Consider the following 6,352-nt stretch of genomic DNA (forward strand, 5'->3'; position numbering starts at 1 on the left):
GGGGGGGGGGGGGGGGGGGGGGGGGGGGCTCTTTACACTTGTGCTAGTAAGCAGCTACCTAACAACCACTGAAAAACTCCAAGAAACAATACAGCAATACATTCACAACCATTCAGAATACCTGAGAAAACAGGAACCAAATGGTACACCCTAGCATCATGATGAGGAGTTTTGCACAGATAGGCTCCATTCAAAAGTACAAATCTAGTTTGAAATGCCCTTTTATGACACTCTGTCCATAAAAACATTCCTCTTACTCACAAGACATGGAACATTGTGTTGTCCAACAGTTGGGAATTGGGCCTTGGGGCATTTTGACACACAATTTCTTTTAACAATTACACACCATTGCCCTGTCCACAAAACCTTTCTCCAAACAATTCACCCCTTAAGAAATGGCACCATAAGAGTGTGTTTCTGAGGACAGCGAGTGAGAACACAGTATTTGAAGTTCACAGAAATACTCAAAGCCAGTATCTGAGTTTAAATGTCAAAGGCAATGCAACAGATGGCTGAGAGACACACATTTAAGACCTTTTCACTCCTCAGTGTGAAAGCCATTTAGAAATTACAACCTGCTTTACTCATCACACACATTACTTCAATTATTTGAAGTTCTTCAGTGATGTAGTATTAAATGTCTAAGGACAAAACCTTTTTCAGTCTCTGTAACAATTAAAAACAGATGCAAAAAGCGATTAAAATTTTACTAAAAGAAAACATATTACACACTCGCAAACCAAAGGCTGGAGAAAAATCTCTTTACGTGATTGAGTTCTCACTAAGGGGTCAACGTCTGGCTGGCAGATTATGTATCTACACCATATGGATGTTTCTCCCCCAATTTAAAAGTAGTTTTGTTTTCTGACAAGTAACACATAAATGGCAAAGATTTCAGTATATTATGATAAATGTTGTACCAGTACCTGATATTTTTGAGGTTTGTAAAACGGTCACCAGTGAAGGGAATAAGATATATGCTTTTTCTACAATTCAAGATTCGTTAGTCACATGACTTTTTGAGCTCAGGTGATTGAGCTCACCCCCACCCCCAGATCTCAAAATGTAAATAAGACTCACCATAGAGATAAATGGTAATGCTAATGGTTAACTTTCGCCAGGTATTGTACACCTAAGGAGATGAAAGGGGGAAAAAAATGGAGAAAAGCAAGAGAGCCAGAAAGAACTACAGACTGAGAAAGGTCGTTCCAGTAGAACATCTAGCATGAAACAGAGATGCTTGCTTCCCAAACACAGTGTTAAAATCTATCCCAGGCATCCTTGGAGTCACGTGACTGCAAGAATCTTTTATCAGAATTTAATGTTGTTACAACTGCTGCACATTTCGTTGTAAGATGGTGCACTTCTCTAAAGGAGATCATGTCCTGGGGAGGGCCGAGGTGTAAGTTAGAGGGGCAGATTTACAGCACGCTCCATCCTGCCCTTTCAGAACCATAGCCAGCAGAAGAAGAGACAGATATCCCCGCAAATCATCTTAGGTTTCTAATCACACACCTTGTCATAAATGACACCCACAATTTAGAGACATCTGGTACACTGAAGTTGGAGATTTTGACTTCAAACATGTCGATAATGTCACTATTTTTCACTCATTGAGGTTTATTCTTATGGCAGATGCCACCATACAACACTGTAATTTAGTAGGCCGAGATCTTCCTGTGGGACGTGTCCATTTTTTAGGTAATGTGGGTCTCAGTTACCCCCTTTCCATCAAAATAGTAATGTTTTTTGGCTATTCTTTTTCAAAGCCCATGTTACCACTGTCATAATGCTGACTGTTACCACATAACCTGTACATAAATAAATACACCACAGAAACTGAGAATAACCTTCAAATTTATTTTTAGTAATGTTCAAAAGATTGGGTTTGGGAAGTTTTTTTTTTTTTTTAAAGAAGTCTCTTGTGATCACAAAGTCCGTAAAACAAAAAAAACGTAAAAACAGCTGTTTTTAAATTTTAAATAACTTTGTTTTAATATATAGTTTAAAATGTTATTTTTCATTTGATGACAAAGCTGAATTTGCAGCAGCTATTATTCCAGTCTTTAGTGTCACATGTCACTTACACTACTTTTATGGATGAGTAAAATAAAGTGCCTGGAGCAGCTGTGCAAAACTTACATTTTTCAAAAAGAAAAATAGCCTAATACTTCATGCCAACATTTGGAATTTGTATTTGGCTTTTCTAGTTAAAAGTCATGGTTTGATTTTTTTTTTTTTTTGGTGAATTTCGAATTATTAAACTTATATTAAACTCTGCATTTTGTTCGCTACCTCATTTCAAATTCAGGAGTTTAAATGTAATTTAACAGGCATTTTCAATTCAGTTCTGGGTGGAAGTTCACTGAATGAGGACTACTTGGACTCTTGTTGTTGTGGAAAAAGGGCAACAGTGTCTCAGTGTGGGTGGTATACTGAGTTGAAGGGTTGAAGGATCCCTCAGTGGAAAACTCACAACATGCCATGCCCCAGTTTGTGTGAAACTTGACAAAGGCCAGTCACCGTGCCAGATCAGTGAGCCTTTCCATTCAACACCCAGTGGACAAACACTCTGAGGTCTGAAATATGCATCTATACTTAGCCAGCGATGAGCACATGACCCTTCCTATTTTTAAAAACTTCCGAAGGGTTACTGGTTTAGGCAAAGCGACAAAACATTCTGTCGATATCGCAAGTGCATCTGGTAGCTTTAGTGGAGCTTAAAAATATCAATCTTAATCACTTTAACCATTAGTGCACATGGATCTACTGATGGATTAATGTAGACAAATGGAAAGGCATTGACATTTCTCATTTTAACTGGATTATCTCTCTTGCTCCACTGACTTGCTGGGGCCACCACTTCAGCTCTGTACAGTACATTGGATAAATTTTTTTTGGTTCCCTTTTCCCCCCTTTTGGTGTTGGAAACACTTTTCTGACCTTCACTGAGTAATGGAGGCCTAAGAGAATATTAATGCCCTCTCTAGATTCTTTTCACCTCATCTGGGCTTCCTTTTCTGTGCACCATCGTCCTTCTTTCTCTCCCTAAATCCATTTTGCTAATAGGCTTGGGCTCAGATGCATTCATGTGAATGAGTGACAAGTTTAGGGTGTCCCGGCCTCTTTGCATCCATACTAACGCTGGATCTATAAGTAAACCGAGCGGAAGGGAATTCTGATTTATGGATCCCTACGGTCAGATGGCTAACCCTTTCAAAGTACTCCATTAATTAGCCACTGGATCTTTTCAGGAAAGGGGTATGGTGCTTTTCCCTTGATTACTGAGTCACTGTCACCTTTATGATTAAAAAACGGGAGAAGGGAAAAGGGCCTCGGGTCTGTCTTATCTCCAGCAAGCCTTCATGTTCTCCAGTCGTGCCAATGTGCGCTTTTGTGCATAAAACCTGTGTGCAAAAAATCATGATTCACTGATAAATTAATAAATTAAAAAATAAATTAATTAAAAATGGAATCTGTCGAGTAAAATACTTTCAAAGTAACAGGATGAATAATTGCCTTTGACTGACTAAATTCTAGTATATATATATATACATATATATATATGTATATATGTATGTGTATATATATATGTGTATATATATAAAATATTAAAATTGATAAATTATTAAAATATATAAGATATGACTCTCTTATTTCAAATTTACATGAAAAGTACACAGTTTATGCATTTATTAGTGAATGAGACCCAGAGTCACAGCTCTTTAGCTAATAACACACAAATACAGGAACATGGTGCCCTGAATTAAACATGCCACATGTGGTACTCTGTTCCACCCCAGATTTTGTGTGTAGTGAGATAACACCAATGTGAAATGAAGAGAAGCGGAAGATCTGTCAACGTTTGGCAAGCGCTTTCCTCAGACTCTGACTGTAACATTCGAGATGCCATGTAATTTTCCACATGAAAAGAGAGAGCAGATACAGATATTCCCTTGCCAGGCGCCTAGTTTTAGATGAGGCGTTCCTCACAATATGTTATGTTGAAGAGTACAAAGATGGGATATTAAGTAATCCCATCCCAAAGAAGCCATCATACAACTTCAGAATGACAAGAAATCTGTGTGACAAAACCCAAAATGTTAGTGTGAATCTATTATCCAGATTGGTGGTAACACGGTGTGCATATCCAAGCTACTCATTTGTAGCAGTCACACGGTTTTCTCTTTCCAGCTCTCATTGTGACATCACATCTACACATACTGTCCGGCGGGGTTTCTGGTGCCAGATGCCTAACAAGACAGCTGCGTGTGACTTATGGCTCTTGCCGCTGTATTTCTCTTATCATTTACTCTCTTCAAACAGGCTTCCATGACACTCCTACAAAAGGAGAAGGGTAGAGTCTGGCACAGCCGCTAGACTCACACATGCCAGTATTGTTACTCGCCGATCTCTAATTTGATCATTTTCATCAGGGCGCCATGGGACGCAAACAGATGGCTTCAGTGGCGAATTTAATGGAGGTTTCACAAACAAGCCTTCTTGAGAAGTGGACCAATTTAAAACGTCACTGTACTGAAAATGAGCAATGTTCCTCTGCACAGATAAGAAAAACGTACATTAAAACATTTGAGGGAAAAGCTTTTTTGAATCAGAGCTAAAAGTATGGCAGCATTTCAACTCCAAAGGCATGTGCAAAAATTTTCAGTACGAAACTGAAGATTTGACAAATCATGTTCATAAATATGCAGTGCTGATTAATTCACAAGATCAAGACAGTATCCTTCACGTAGTTTGGAGGCCATAATTATTTTTTTTATATAAGTTTTTTCTTTTTTGCGATCTTGACGAATCAATATTAATAACAGCAATGTATGCAATTTCTATGGAATGAAATGTATGTATAACATTTGTTATTAAATAAGATACATTATTTAATCATGTACACTTTATTTAAATAATAAATCTGTATAATAATATTATATTTATTACACCACTGAAATTTGAGTGTTTTCATAGATCAGATTTTCTGCTTGTTTTCTCTTTTTCTCTTGTTTTCCTCATTTTTCTTTATCATCATTTTTTTTTTTTTAGTTTGTGTGTGTGTGTGTGCAATATTTTGCACAATTACCCATATATTATATTATATATATATATATATATATATATATATATATATATATATATATAATATAATATATGGGTAATTGTGCAAAATATTGCACACACACACACACAAACTAAAAAAAAAAAAATGATGATAAAGAAAAATGAGGAAAACAAGAGAAAAAGAGAAAACAAGCAGAAAATCTGATCTATGAAAACACTCAAATTTCAGTGGTGTAATAAAGGCCCAAGGGGCCAAATTGACCCATTAATATCATACACAAAGGACAGGGAGCACTTCTTTTTAAGCAAATGAAAACCACCCACGTTAATCAAAAAGGAATCTACTGACATTTTCTTGGACCGATATCTTTTAATCTGCACCCAAAGGCAAGGGGCCATTGGCTATATCCAGCAAATTAATGATGAACAATCTGTAGAATGTACCGTGTGGTCAGTGAATAGGATTACGCTGGCAGCTTTGTCAAGAGCAGCTATATATCAAATTAAAGAACAGTGACGCAGCAGAAACAGCACAGAAAAATGATAATGACATGACCTGCTGAACAAAAACACGATCAAACACTTTAAAACATCAAAGCTTATATGGGTGTGGCCTAAATTACAGAATTGCAAAGCGACCAACATTTTATTAACTGAAAACATATTTTCTAATTCTGCATATTTAATAATGTCGCTCGATGGTCCTCAAAGTGTAGTGCTCTTCATCAGACCTGCTGCTCTTCACATTCATCAACTTAAGAGAGGCGCACTCAGAGTCAGAATCACTACGGTAGTGAACACGTGTAAACACTTAACCACTCACAAAAAAACAACCTCATTTCACTGCAACATCACATAACACTAAAACCAGAGTAAACTAAAACAGCTTCAAAGCAGAAGGGCATATTTTCAATTTATGAATGTCATCACAGAGTTTTTGGTTAGTGGAATCTAAAAATACATTGCACGGGTGGGAAAATAAGATGTTAAAAAAAAAATTTAAATTCAAGAAAGAACAAAGATTACATATAAGATAAAATATAAAAGCTATTTGCTCTCTGATTTTAAAACTACCTCTGCAATTAAAGCAGTCTGGTAAATCAATAGGATCAGATAAGAGGATTTGGCACAAATCCAATCCATCTGAGGGCTATCATTATGGGAGAGAGAAAGAGAGGATTGATAACTTGTCACTGTCATAATTTCTCCCAAGAATTCGTAGAAGCTGCCAATAGTCCCTTTTGCTTCATAAAATGGGACGAATTCTCTAATGAAATGTGTG

Source organism: Sinocyclocheilus grahami, unplaced genomic scaffold, assembly GCF_001515645.1.
Source record: "Sinocyclocheilus grahami isolate Dianchi unplaced genomic scaffold, SAMN03320097.WGS_v1.1 scaffold207.1, whole genome shotgun sequence".
NCBI lineage: Eukaryota > Metazoa > Chordata > Actinopteri > Cypriniformes > Cyprinidae > Sinocyclocheilus > Sinocyclocheilus grahami.